The sequence below is a fragment of the Dermacentor silvarum genome, chromosome 5 (assembly GCF_013339745.2).
Source record: "Dermacentor silvarum isolate Dsil-2018 chromosome 5, BIME_Dsil_1.4, whole genome shotgun sequence".
NCBI classification, from domain to species: Eukaryota; Metazoa; Arthropoda; class Arachnida; order Ixodida; family Ixodidae; genus Dermacentor; species Dermacentor silvarum.
This window is the reverse complement of record NC_051158.1, coordinates 189,453,512-189,467,305: the sequence shown is the minus strand read 5'-3', so window position 1 is coordinate 189,467,305 and position 13,794 is coordinate 189,453,512. Positions and strand designations below refer to the sequence as shown.

The 13,794-nt window shown below is 43.8% G+C and overlaps 1 long non-coding RNA gene across 1 annotated transcript in view; it reads right to left on the bottom strand.

The window, feature by feature from the left end:
* Window positions 1-1,956: 1,956 nt before the first annotated feature.
* Window positions 1,957-13,794, bottom strand: part of LOC125945264 (uncharacterized) — a 40,570-nt gene continuing 28,732 nt past the window's right edge. Inside the window, exon 3 of the long non-coding RNA XR_007466761.1 lies at window positions 1,957-2,160. This is a non-coding gene — a long non-coding RNA (uncharacterized LOC125945264). The remainder of the gene's footprint in view (window positions 2,161-13,794) is intronic.

Genomic DNA, 13,794 nt, shown 5'->3' with positions numbered 1-13,794 from the left:
CCACTCCTCGTTCTGCTTTTCCAATAAGAGAGGTAGGCTGCAAGCGTCGCTGTCAGATTGTATTGTTGCTAGCGTCGGGACTCCTATTTTCTGGGTGGGGGGGTTGCTCTGATCGAAAAAAAGTTGCATAACGCTTCCGGGAAGGCGAACGAAGTACGAAATGTGTGCTTAAAAGAAAGAAGCTGCGCTCAATTAGCCATATCGAGGTCGCTGCCAATGGAACGTTCCATGAAATCTAAGGACATGAGGTCAGATGCAAGGTGAGGAGTCAGTGCATGCAGTTGCGACATTGTGTAGGTCTCATAGGGGTCAAGAGGCGCGATAATAATACTGTCGACAGGCTGCACGTGTCCAAGTGTCTCGTTACGATACAAAGTCATAGTGCATGAGTGTGGGTTGGAAGCAAGTATTCTGGCAGCACCCTGAGAAAACGCGTGGACGGCAAATGACAGCGACGTATGGCGCGGCGACTGAAGACACGAGATGGCGTGAAGAGAACAGTAGTGTCGAAAAGAGAGGCACAGTAATTGGGAACAATGACGACACTGTGAGAAGGAAGGTCTCTATCGGCGGTGACAACAGGCTTGCTATTAGCAGGAACAGAGGTATCGGCTGTAGCATGTAGCTAAGTACAATGAGCTCCACCTGAGCACGAGCGCACTCGATAACGGCGTCATTACGTGACAACTAATTGGGATCATAGGGACACGAAGATAGCACAAGACACCTAATCGGTGTATAGTTTGTCTTGATGAACACTGGCTGTCCCATGCTGCAACGGGTTTAATGTGCAGCGCATTCGCGCTACGGAGAGAACACACAGAAGGTGGTAGCGTTATTTTTGAATAAAGCGGTGAAACGTTAGTTTCACTGCTTTATTCACCGCTAGCTGGCACCAGTATCCTACGAGCGCAAGAGTTCGTACACTTTCAACAAACACTTCAATAAGATTGTTGTGGAAGCACTCACAAGCGAGGACTTACACAGGTGGACGATGACGCCGTTCATTTCCCAGGGACTGCGACAGTTGCTCTTGTGCCTCAATTGCACTGGGTCGAAACCACAGAGCAGGAAGAGGGCAGGCGCAGGGTTGGACATCGGGAGCGGGCTCGGGTCACGTGGGTAGACTTCAGAAGGGGGGCCTTTTCGCGTGCCATATGTGGGCCTGAATGAGCAGTCCATATATATGTCCGGATTACTCCTTCACGCCCCCATATCGTACATTCGTAGTCATCGCGCAGCGCTGGCGACAGAAACTCGCACAACGAACCTGAATTCTGCAAACATAGCCGATCGGCCTGGTTGTCTGGAGTGCTCGAGGGATTTCCGTGCTGCTGTTGTGAACCAAAAAGCGGCGTCGCTGGCGTTTGAATGGGTAGTTGATGGGCCCACACTGGGAGATGGTGTGGCCTGGCAAGAACATGTACATACGGTAGTGGCATTGTGACAGAGGTCGGCTGACAGAAAGACGGCAGAGCCTGTCTCAGATAGCGCCTGTCTTTGTCTGCACTTCTTGTGTCCATTATTTATTGCGATAATGATAAAGAGGCACAATGTTAAAGATGGCGTAGCAGAGAATTTTCATTTCTTTCCTCGCGACACTTCACAAAATAATTTGAGATTTTGTTTGTGTAAGGTAAACAAAATTTGTTTCTCGTTTGCAACAATGTTTTTTTTACATTAAAATTTGTTGTCGCCTCATCCTAGAGACATTATTTAGCTGAAGCTGCCATGACTAATCTTGTTGATGTTAGTGACAATTGCTTCTGTAACGCTTTCCAACCAAAGTTTCGCAACCTATTCCAGTCACCCTCGGAGTTCATTGCAACGTGGTAAGGGCTTCACATGGGTGCTTGAACCCTATCTCATGGTAACACTGTTCTTGTAATGTATCAATGTCGCGTATAAAAGGTTATAAAAGATTTCGGGGGAAGGAAATAAATGACAAGTGGGACATGAAGAAGCAATGATGAAAGTAATTTATCTCGCACATTTAGAGATCACTTGTAATATTCGTATAGGCTGCAGTGCAGTTCCAACTGTAGTACTTTGTATATCTTCCGTTCGGGCAAGCTCTAAGGAAGGCATTTTCGCATTCCACAGGTGGAAAAGTACATTCTGTAAGTCCTCCTCGTACGTACATATCACACCACCATGTCTCTGCAATGAAAAGCACTTAGTCAGCGAAAATTGGCATTTCAGGCGAAGGTTGCTTGACCACAAATTTGAAGTGTTTCTGGTGATTATCCGGGTATGCACGTTTCTCGCCGAACGGACGACGATGTATCAGTCGCGAGGCGGACAAAACGGTATAGACATGTATTTGAACTGGCTATGAAGACGTGCGATTGACCGGCACTATTCTAAACGGAATGACAGAATCAATAAAGAAACAACACTGATAAATATTTACATTAAAATTAAAACTCATGAACTGAGCTTAGCATGTCTGCGAAAAATTTTGCAGATAGTCGGCTATCGACGAATGCTTGGGGTTCTGCAAGGCTATACCAGATGGAACGACGTGTTTGTGTAAACGATGTAATTTGTGTGCGTCGCAAGCGTACGTGAGTGTGACGAAAGCATCTCGACGGAAACCACGTTGAAGACGATCATCATCAGCAGCAGCAGCCTATTGCGTCAATTAATGATCAGAAGGATCTACTTTAACGATTGAGAACGTTTGTACAAAATCGTCAAAATCGTTTCAGGGTTCCTTTAAATCTGCGTTCGGAAAGTTTTTCCTGTGGTCTTGGAACGCAGATGATAAGTGTGGCTGAACCCGGCTGATGGCGCAGCGATGCAATTCGGTTGATGCTTGCGCGTCCTGGGCACTTTTGTCTCCAATAGTACATGTCCTTTACAGCAAATATCTTGAAGGCAGATAAAAGCAGCAGGTTGCTATTACGAAAATTGTTTGACCAACACAGTGACATAGCTACAAACGTAAAACACTTTTCACTTTGTAATAGGAATCAATTGCCAGTAATATATAGAAATAGATCCAAAAATTTAGTTGTCAAGTTCTTTGGAACGCAGAAACAATTTTTTTCAGCCACTCGTCTTTCACTCTTTCCGGGTGAAAGTTGTTCTTGATCCCAGATGTCTTGCAACGATAAATTTCCTGCTGTTAGGAGAAACAAACAGCCTTCGTAAATTTTCATCCCAAGAAATTGACAAAAAAGAAAAATCAGAGCACAACAAAGCGGTAACTTGTGTTAGAAAAACACGAACATGGATCAGCTTTGTTAGAAAAAGGGATGTTGCTGTAGCTGACATTACGACAAAGGTACTTGTCATCAGGGTAGAAACTGCTTTCCTTGGCAGCATTTTTGTGTATGCAGACCTTCCTCACCCCTACCCTCATTAGCGGATATACTGGTGTACGTAGTAGGTCAAGCGAAGCCGAAGTGTTAAAATAAAGTTGAGAAGGCAGCGTTTCTCAGTGATTGCGTTGGAACAGGTAGGGGCACACCTGTCAGGCCTTGCATGGAGTAGCGGTGACCAGAACAGAAAACGATCTACACATGCAAGCAAGCATTCAATCCGGTAGACCTGGTCTCCCCAGATGTCAAAATGGGAATTAAAATAAACTGTTTGGGCATTTAAAAAATAAGCAATGAAGGATTAGGAAAATATACCTTGTATTAACACGTACTTTGTTAACATCAGTGGAAATAGAAAATGAAGGCAGATTATGAACACACATTTTTCGAAAGACGAAGAAAAATAAAGATATTGACCACATAAAATAAATAAGGAGATCAAAATTAAACTGGGTTTGACCATAAAACGTCAAAGAACAGGCTCTTAAAAAGATGGGGCAGTTCGACAACCAGGCGCCATACTTAAAGCAGGCAGCTAAGCTACTTGGCTCAACAACATTTCATCCATTTCCAGTGCTTAAAAATAGGCAAAAATAAGAGAAGAGGAAAGACGCAAGCGCAGGTAGTACACTGGTTTTCAACTGGTTGTAGTGCATGTAAAGGTGCGGGTATATATATATATATATATATATATATATATATATATATATATACGTTCACTGTTCATGCGCCAACAGAAGGCAGAACATGAATTGTAGCGCAGGCTTGAAGCCACTTGTCAAATATGCATGGTGGAAAGGTTCTGATGCAAGTAATCGGGTTCTTTCACTGATGGATCAAGAGAAGCTGTACTAATGCATTTATCGTCTTCCTTTTTAAATAGAAAAATATTCAAGAATGAGACGGCAATTTTCATACGTGTCCTTTCTCAGACCACGTGTGCTGTTGAATATTGGTGTTCAGTGGCATCGTTTAGAAAGGTCCGATAAGTGACCGGATCCCGAAAGTGCCTGGACTTCCATACGGTGCTCTCAGTCTCTCAACGCAACAACCGGTCAGGCCGATGTCGCATTTGCCACATGAGAGGGGATGTAGTGAAACACCGCAGCACTACACCCAACCAAAGGAGGTAACGTGCTTCTTCGTGCATGGTTTACCTTTGTGTCCACGGTCATTCACTGCTCTGCACATGCGAGCCAGGTTTTCTGTCGTTGAAAACAGCGCACGGACACGCCCTTGGTGGCTGTGCTTTTCAAGCGGTACGACAGGTGGTGCACATAAGGCACAACAACCGGTCGTTTATCCGGCCGAGTCCCGATGCCTTTAGCTTTAGATCATCGGCCCTTAACCACTTTGCGGAGGCCTGCTAGCAGAGAGGCGATCATCTGTTGGGGGAAACCTGGCCTGCTAAGACGTTGGCTTGCAATCTCATTGCCACCGGTGTTCGCACAACTTGTTGAGGGCTGAGCACAAGCAGTTGACAGCTACGACATGCTTATTCATTTTTGAGTGAACTGAACTGTAATTTAAGATTTACTTTTTTTATCTTGTTTGACACTTCCAGCAAACGGATTCTCCTAAGGAAAGACAGGTGAAGGAATTGCAAGCAATCGACGTCGACAGGCATCTCGTGAGTAAAACTGAGACCTGGAGCGTATCGCTCAAGTACCTCAAGAACACTGTTGTGAAATATCTGAATGTCCTCAGGAGCCCCTAATTAAAAAAAGCTGTAGTCACCGACATCTAAAATTCCCACAACTTTTTATTGATCCCACGGGGCTCAAGGATGCTGTCAGTAGACAAACCAGTGGAGTTCATGAAATAAATGGGGTCAAATTCTTCGATAAAAGTTATCAAAGCTGATAAAATCAGGTTTTGGAACAGAATAAAGTCAGTCCTCGAGATCAATTGAAAAGGCGGATACGCTTTGTGTGGAAGACACTTTCTTGGTACAAAACTCTAATTGTGTCATTATTTACTTGCGAACAATGACATCACAGATCCACTTTCCGGCTGGAAATGAGCTCGCAAGAGTAAGTCCAATGCCTTAGCAGGGCGCGTTTCCCCCGAAAGATTATGACCTCTGTGCTAGAAGGCCTCCACAATGAAGTATAGTGCAGAGGATCAAAAGCAAATGGGCACCTTGACTCGGCCAGGTAAATGAACGCTTGTTGTGCTATATGCGCACCACCTGTCACGCCGGTTGAAAAGCAGGGCCGCCAAGTGTGGTGTCCCTGTGCTTTCTTCAGCCCCGGAAAAGTTGGTTCGCATGTGCTGAGCAGTGAACAGCCGAGGGATCAAAGGTCCAGCATGCACGAAGCACGCAACCCCTTTCCTGGTGTGTACTACTGGGGTCGTTCACTAAGTCGCCCTGTCATGTGGAAAATGCTACATTGGCCAGGGTATCGTTTTGTTAACGACAGATTGACAGAGCATCGTGTACACTAGTGGAATCCGGTCACTTAACCGACCATTGTAAGCGACGCGACTACACACCAGTATTTAACAGCACACATGTTCTGGGCAGGTACAAAAACAATAAGTTCTGTCTGATTCATGAGGTTTTTCGTTTTCAAAAATAAAACAATATATGTGTCAGTACAGCCGCTATTGCTCTGTCAATGAAAGAATGCCATTACGTGCATCGGAATCTGTCTACCATGCATCTTTCATGAGTGGCTTCAAGCATGCGCTAAAATTCACGTTCCGCCATCTGTTGGTGATGATCAGCGAATGTATATATACTATACCCGCGTTTTTCATACACTACAATTAGTTGAAGACCAGCTTCTACCTGTCCTTGTGTCTTTCCTCTTCTCTTATTTTTTTACAATTTCTATAAAGCACTGTAAATGTATGAAACCAGGTGCAAGATTGCGAAAAGTTGAGCACTGTTTATATTCGTACCACTTTTGACCAATTAATGTTTCTGTCCTCCTGTTGAACTTCTATCTTACTTCAAAAATAAAATGGATCATTTATCAAACAAGTCTAAGTTCAGATGCTATTCAAAGCTTCAATTTTATTTCAATGAAAGAAAATGTTATGGACCGATATACTGGGTGAGCATTTATTCAGCAGTACCATCTACAGGTGTAAGCTTAACATTTAATGGTCTAAATGAACCTTAGTTTCTGGCAAACCATTAGGTGTTATTTTTCAACACAGTTGCCTTCACATTATATAGGTTGGCAGGAGAACTAGCAAACTACATCATAGATCTTGCAACAATCAAAAGTGAAATTTGGCAGCAATGTTTGAATGAAACCAACAGCATTCTACAATCCTCCTTCAAGTTATTCAAACAGCAGCTAAAATTTATAATTGTACGTCCCCCCCCCCCCCACGCACACAATTACACACCACATTGATGTTCATGGTGTCAATCACTCTATTTAGCACTATGCATCAAGTGAGGATAACAAGCTGATGAGTGGACTCAATTCTTTTTGTTAGAACATCAAATGTGCATTGCAATAATGTTTCATTTCAACTCCAGAAGCAGTAGTTAGAGAGATGGCGACCAATGCAAAAGAAAACTCATGAGATTCTGTGCACCAGAACGTTGCCTGACGAGGTGTCGTGCACACAAATGCACTCTTTCACTTGAAATGACATCCTGAAGTCAAACTTTGTGCAGACATGCAAACCTTAGAATTAAAAGAACAGCATAGTGCAAGGCAAAAAGTGTTAAATTCGTTGGAAAATACTCAAAACCGTGTGATCACTTATATTTACTGTTCATAAATGATTCTTTTTGTTCTCTATCACTGCTGTAAACAGGCACCAGGCATTTACAGTCGTTGCAACGATGACCTTTGCCACAGATAAGGAGAAATGCTCATAAAGTTTATGCAGGAGTGTACACCACATTGACACCCCGTTCACATTCCAATCTGGTGAGAATGCATACTCTAGAGTAGAAGAAACTAATGTACCGTAAAGATTGCTGTTGCCAACGCCTGTGCACTAGTAGATGCATAAAATATGGCAGCTGCAATTATATTTCCGCAAGCGGCAGTTACGGCAAGCTGTCATCAGCGTGCCGGTAGACAGCTGTAATACATTAAGAGTGAGTTGAAACTCTCTAATGAACTTGTCTCATACAACGGAATTGTAGGGCAATATCCTGCATATCATTTTACGGTGCTAGCAGGGGCAGAAACTTGGAGGTTAATAAAGAAGTTCAAGAACAAGTTACGAACCGCACAAAGAGCGATGGAACGAAAAATTTTGGGCCTAACGTCAAGAGACAGGAAGACAGCGGTCTTGATCAGAGAGGAAACAGGGATAGCCGATATTCTAGTTTACATTAAGAGGAAAAATGGAGCTGGAAAGGATATGCAATGCGTAGGATGGATAACCGGTAGACAATTAGAGTTACAGAATGGATGCCAAAACAAGGGAAGCATTGTCAGTGACGGCAGAAATCTAGGTTAAGTATTGAAGTGAGGAAATTTGCAGTCGCGAGTTGTAATCAGCTAGCGCACGACAGGGGTAATTGGAGATCGCAGGTTATTGCGATCTGCAGGGCATTGCCTTCGCTGCAGGGCATTGCCTTCGTCCTGCAGTGGACATAAATATAGGCTGATGATTATGATGACTCTGCATATAAGCTGAATAAATGCATAAAATTCTGAATAAATGCTACATAAATAATTGACGTTTAAGCCCTTTGGAGGTATTTAGTTATATGACTTACCAGGGATTTCAGATTAAGATGAGAAGCTTATTTCACGGCACTGCAAGATTGGCATCACCCCAACAATTCTTGCAATTGGTGCTATATTTTTATTTAGTTGAGTTGGTATGTGTGTGCAACGTCAGCGATATCGCTTGACATGTTTTTTAGTATGACTGTTTCGCCCATTTAGGCAAAATCATGTTCGCAAATAACATGCAGATGATACTAAGAACTTGCTCAGCAGGACTATGTTTTTACCATTCGCAAGATCCGAGGCTCTTGAACACGTATCTAAGAAAACCCGGGGTGCCTGCCACCCTCTGAACTCATCAGGACGTTTACGGAGATCATCTACAAGGTTTCTTGTGCTAAATGTAAATTTGCTTGAACGTGAGAAACAAGGAAGTAAAAAGGTGGATTACGCAGCATAAGAATGACGTCAGCGATAAGCAGGCATCAAGAAGCGCTGTCGGTCGACACGCACGGACAATCAAACACAATAATTATTAGGATGATTTCAAATTCTGGCAGTGGAATGAAATATGTCTTCTAATCTATATCTAAAATCTGAATATTCACTCTACTACCACTACCTTCCCCAGAAATGCTCATAATCGTTATTCTATGTTCGCCAAATCATACTGACCGATATTCAAGCCTTCATAAACAGTTTTTTCACAGCATAATTCTTTGCGGGAAAGAGATCTCTGTAGGAGGACCATACCATCTACTTATTTCCCGTCTTCGTTTGTAAGTGATAACTGGAGAACTTTACACTCAAAATGCAGTGAGTTCGAGCAAGTTCTATGCTTGAAATTGTTGATTCCCTTTTCCTTCGATGACCCTCCTGGTTAGCAGAATAGGTAGACAAACTGCAGGAGAAAGGTCGTGGCACCGAGTTGGACAGGTGTTCCCGCGAACCTTTTCACGGGCCCTGTAGGAACAACTGCTTGTGGCATGGGGTGACTCAAGCTGTGATGAGTTCGCTTTGGAAAACCCCGTTGGTTAAGGCTGGGCTATCTTTGCCGGAAGAGGAACGAAATATCCGCAGTCACTGGTCTTGGCTTCTGTGTTGAGGGCCTTGGCCATGTTTAAGAAATCTTGTCTCCACAGGCTGCATTAAAAAGAAAAAATTTTCTTAGCTATGTCTCTTTCCTAAAGAACCCTTTTAAGTTGTATTCGTAGGTTTGAGACACTTTCCGGGTGATGCCAATTTAACTTTACTGCACAACACCATACTCATGACTAAGCTATGGCCGTTCTTCTTTCAGCTAGCAACAAATGACAGCGCTATATATAGAAGTAAAGTGCAACCAATATAGTGAAAAGTTTTGTCGTACCTTTGGATGTGGCACTATTCAAACGAGAAACTGCTGTTCCGAGCTCTGTAAACTTAACTGCAGTTATTTTACATGTGGGAATTTCTGTGAGCTTCTCAGGAAAAAAAAAAGTTGCAAATACAGTCTTGCTTCTGTTTATTCCTTAAATTCTTGCATCAGGGTTGGATATCAGGGACTCATTTACACCACAGGCAGAGCACCATATGTTTAAAAACAACATAGATCGAACTACAATATTACAATTTTCATAATCGTGCCACGCTAGAGTTATTGGTGGCTATGGTTTCGGACATTTCTTTTTTCAGTAATGTGCAAGCAGTTTTCAAATTAAGTTATGTTGCCACAGGGGCGTGCAATCCAGAAAATCAATCAAGACGGTAAAGTGGTGTTTACTGTTCAGATGTTTAGGTTAGGTTAGGATGGGTTATATGCAACACATAATAAACAATGCAAACTTGAAAACCTCAACTGAACAAGAAAAGTTTTTGAAAGTGCCGCAAAAAGCCACAAGCTCATGTGGAGTACATCCTTGCTGTACACTCCAAGCAAACAATATTTTTAGCATAATGCTTGAAGACTATACGAACGTAACAATCAACCCTGAGCAGAATCTCAACACCACTGAACAATTAATGCCCTGAAGATTACCGATCTGAAATTCTCCACAAATTGTTCTGGCGTTTAATGTGTTGAGCTCAGTCTGTACTCTGAAATGCCTGCTCTCAGCAAGCAAGCTGGCTTCTACAATGCCTCTAAAGCAACATTCGGATTCCCAAGATAGGTTTGACTTGCACATAAAGTCAATATGTTGGTCATTTGCTAACAATGACGTGCTGTTTGAGCTCCTAGCTTGCCTCTTGTAAATCTACAATGCCACAGTATTTGCTACTCTCAAGCACCAGCCACTTTACAATGCAATGTGTTCAGAGCCCTTGCCCTTCGTTTTTCTGCTTTGGAAACAGTTACCACGTTTTCAGTTGGCTTCGAGAAAGGGGACAGAAAATACTGTGTGCACCACTGATCTCTGCTATATTTTGCGGGATGCCGCTTCGCCACTCGTGAAGCCAGGCGCAGGTGAAAGCAGTGGAAATTTGGTGTCATGCAATGGCTTCACCCGGAAGCACTTAATAGTGCACGCGGTCACATTATATTGCTGCCGTAAACATTTTAAATGCGAATGCATTTCTTAGTCGGGGCATGTCAGGCGTCTGTCGGTGTCCGCGCGCCGGCAGGTGTCATCTCTCCGCTCTCACTCCCTTTCCCATAGCAACAGCTGCGGGCACGCGCGCTTATCCTCGCCCCTAGCAACCGGAGCCAGTGGTGCGGGCGGCGTAGCGGAGAGTGAGTGGAGAGGAGGAGCGCTCTCGCATCGCCGGAACTCGGCGGAGCTCCAGCGTGTGTGGAGAGAGTGTAAGAGAGGGTAGGTACAGTGCATCGCCGCTCCTTCTCTCGCCGTTCGCTCTCTCTCCTCCCTGCGCCCCACTCTCTCGTTCGCTCGCTCGCACGTATATATAAATGGAGTGAAGCACGCGCCTCACTCTCGACCGTTCGCTGGCTGGGCGCCTCTCAAGGCGATGGCAGAAGTCGGTGAAGGCGAATGTCTGACGGCAACGGTACCCCTAGCAAGAAGTGTATACAATCTAACCCGAGCATTACACCTCTCACTGCAGGTGACGTCACTGCAGTAGCTTCAACGTCATCATCAACCGGAGGAGAAGAAGCGGAAGACAAGTTCTCAAAGTCCCTTTGACTCTACACTTTAGCGACCACAAGGCTGTGATTATGGCCGTCAGGTACAATGACAACACAAACAGGTGCCGATGAATGTGTAAATAAATGGTTACGGTACAAATCCTCGTCTCGTCATTAATTTATGCCATTAAAATTACTACGCCGTGTACTCTCTGCGCAAGAAATGCATTCGCATTTCCTCACGATTCCCTTCGGGGAGGTGGGGGCAATTTTTTTTCTTCGGTGTTTTCTGCCTTTCAGGAGGTGTTGGCTGTATATGTCTGGTAAGAACTCTTACGATAATCTGTACCCGTATGCGATAGTTTTTTTTCTTACAAAGTGTTTTCTGATTCGCCAGTGTTTTCAGCACTTATGTTAGCAATGCTTTCGGCAATGTGATGAAAAATTCTGGACATATTCTGAAAGCACTTCTCTGGCCTGCTCATCACCAGTCTCATGAGGCTCATCACCAGTCAGTAGATAATCGTGGGTACCATACGTGTGCCCTATTCTGAGTTGACAGAATAGGACATCGATGTGCCGTGTTTTCGTTGCGGAGGTACAAATGCATAACTGTGGTTTTATTACGTATAGCTTATTATTCGTTTCAGCCTCCCACAAACGTTCCCAATGGTTTTTTTAGTTTCTTGCGTACAAAAGGCTTAAGATCTTCAGCAGGGACAGCCCTTTCAGAAATAAGAGCTTCCGATGCAACTGATGTACCCATTTTGTCCGCAAAAATATTACCCTCTATTTCCCTATGCCCATGAACCCAGCATACTATCATAAAGCTCAATAAAAACAGGATTGTGCTTTTTTTAAAGACAGTAACGCTTTTACAACACTTAAGGAGTCCGTGAATATTATTGTCTTTAGTAGTTTGGATTCCTTGATGTGTTTTACTGCAGACAGTACTGCATAGGTTTCTGCGGTTAAAATACTCGTCTGAGGGTGCACAGTGCCGAACTCTGAGAAGGAAGGACACAAAGCTGCGTAAGATACGCCGGCATGGGACTTTGACGCATCCGTGTAAAATTCGGGGCAACAATACTTTGACTGAAGTTCTAAAAAGTACATGTGTGTCTGTGGAGCATGTTTTTGTGACCTCGATAAGCGATTTGTCACATTCTACAACACGACACTGCCACGGAGGTACCAGCTTTGATGGTGGCATGAGGCGATGTTCGAGTAATGGGACCTCCATTTCGCTACTTAGCTTTCTGACACGCAGTGAAAAGGATCTGCTGTAAGTCGATTGCGAAACAGTGTGGTAGATGTGGTATTGTTTATGGTCGTGTAACAAAGGTGTTCTGGCTTCGAATGCACTTTCAGAAAATAGGTGAAACTAGAGTATGACCTCTGGAAATTAAGAGATCATTAATTTGATTCCACGTAGAGACTCTGTACAGGACTTGTGCTAAAGGCTCGCGTGGCCAATCGGATGCCTAAATGATTAATCGGATTCAGCATTCTTAACGCCGTTGGCGCAGCAAAGTGATACACCATGGCGCCGTAATCTAAGCGTGATCGTAGTAGGCTCTTGTACAGGTTCAACAAGTACTTTCTGTCACTGCCCCATGTTGTGTGTGAGAGTATTTTGAGAATGTTCATTGTTTTTAAGCATTAACTTTGAGATAACTAATGTGTTGAAGGAAGATAGTTTAGTGTCCAGTATCACACCTAAAACTTGTGCTCTGCGGTTAGAGGTAGGCGTTGGCCAATGAGTTTGACAGTGGGCTTTGGCACGAGGTCCCTCTTTCTTGTAAAGAGGACACAGGAGCTTTTCTGGGGATTTAAGCTGAATGCATTTTCGTTAGCAGATTTGGACACTGTGTTTAGGCAAAGCTGAACATGTGATTCGCAGAGAGCGAGGTTACACGACTTAAATCCGATTTTCACATCATCGACATATGCAGAATACAAAATACTTTGCGGACTACATGAACGGAAGGAGTTCATTTTTATAATAGAAAGGGTGCAACTGATTACGCCACCCTGCAGCACCCCACATTCCTGGATAAATCTCCTGGAAAAAGCATTACCAATTCGAACACGGAATGTCCGATTTGTTAAGTAACCTTCAATGACGTTTAACATATTCCTCGGATACCCATTCCTGACAGATCCCGCAGAATTCCGTAGCACCACGTGGTGTCGTTTGCTTTTTCCATGTCAAGGAACACTGACAAAAAGTACTGTTGATGCGCAAACGCGTCACGAAAGTTAGCCTCGACGCGTGTGAGGTGGTCTTTTGTCGACCGCCCTTCCCTGAAAGCACATTGATGTGGGTCGAGCAACTATTTGGATTCGAGAAAGTGCAACAGACGGCGATTAATCATCTTTTCGAACAGCTTACAAGGCAGCTGGTCAGTACTATTGGGCGGTTAATTTGATACCAAGGATGGGTCTTTGCCCTGCTTCAAAATTGGCACAACGATAGCTTCCTTCCACCTAGCAGAAAAGTAACGGCGGCCCAAATTGTGTTGAAAAGTGCGAGGAGCCGTGACTTGCGTGTCAGTGTGTAAGTATTTCACATGTCATACATGATCCTGTTGCTCCCGGGCGCGGAGCTTTGCATGCGTTTCAAAGCAGCGTTTCATCCTTCAGCGATGTTGTAGAAGTGTTGTATGGTTCGTTTGTCTACATCTGCGGTGAGTTGCCTTATGTTCTTCTATTTTCTTTGTAATTGATGAATGATTGGGAATAAGTGCAA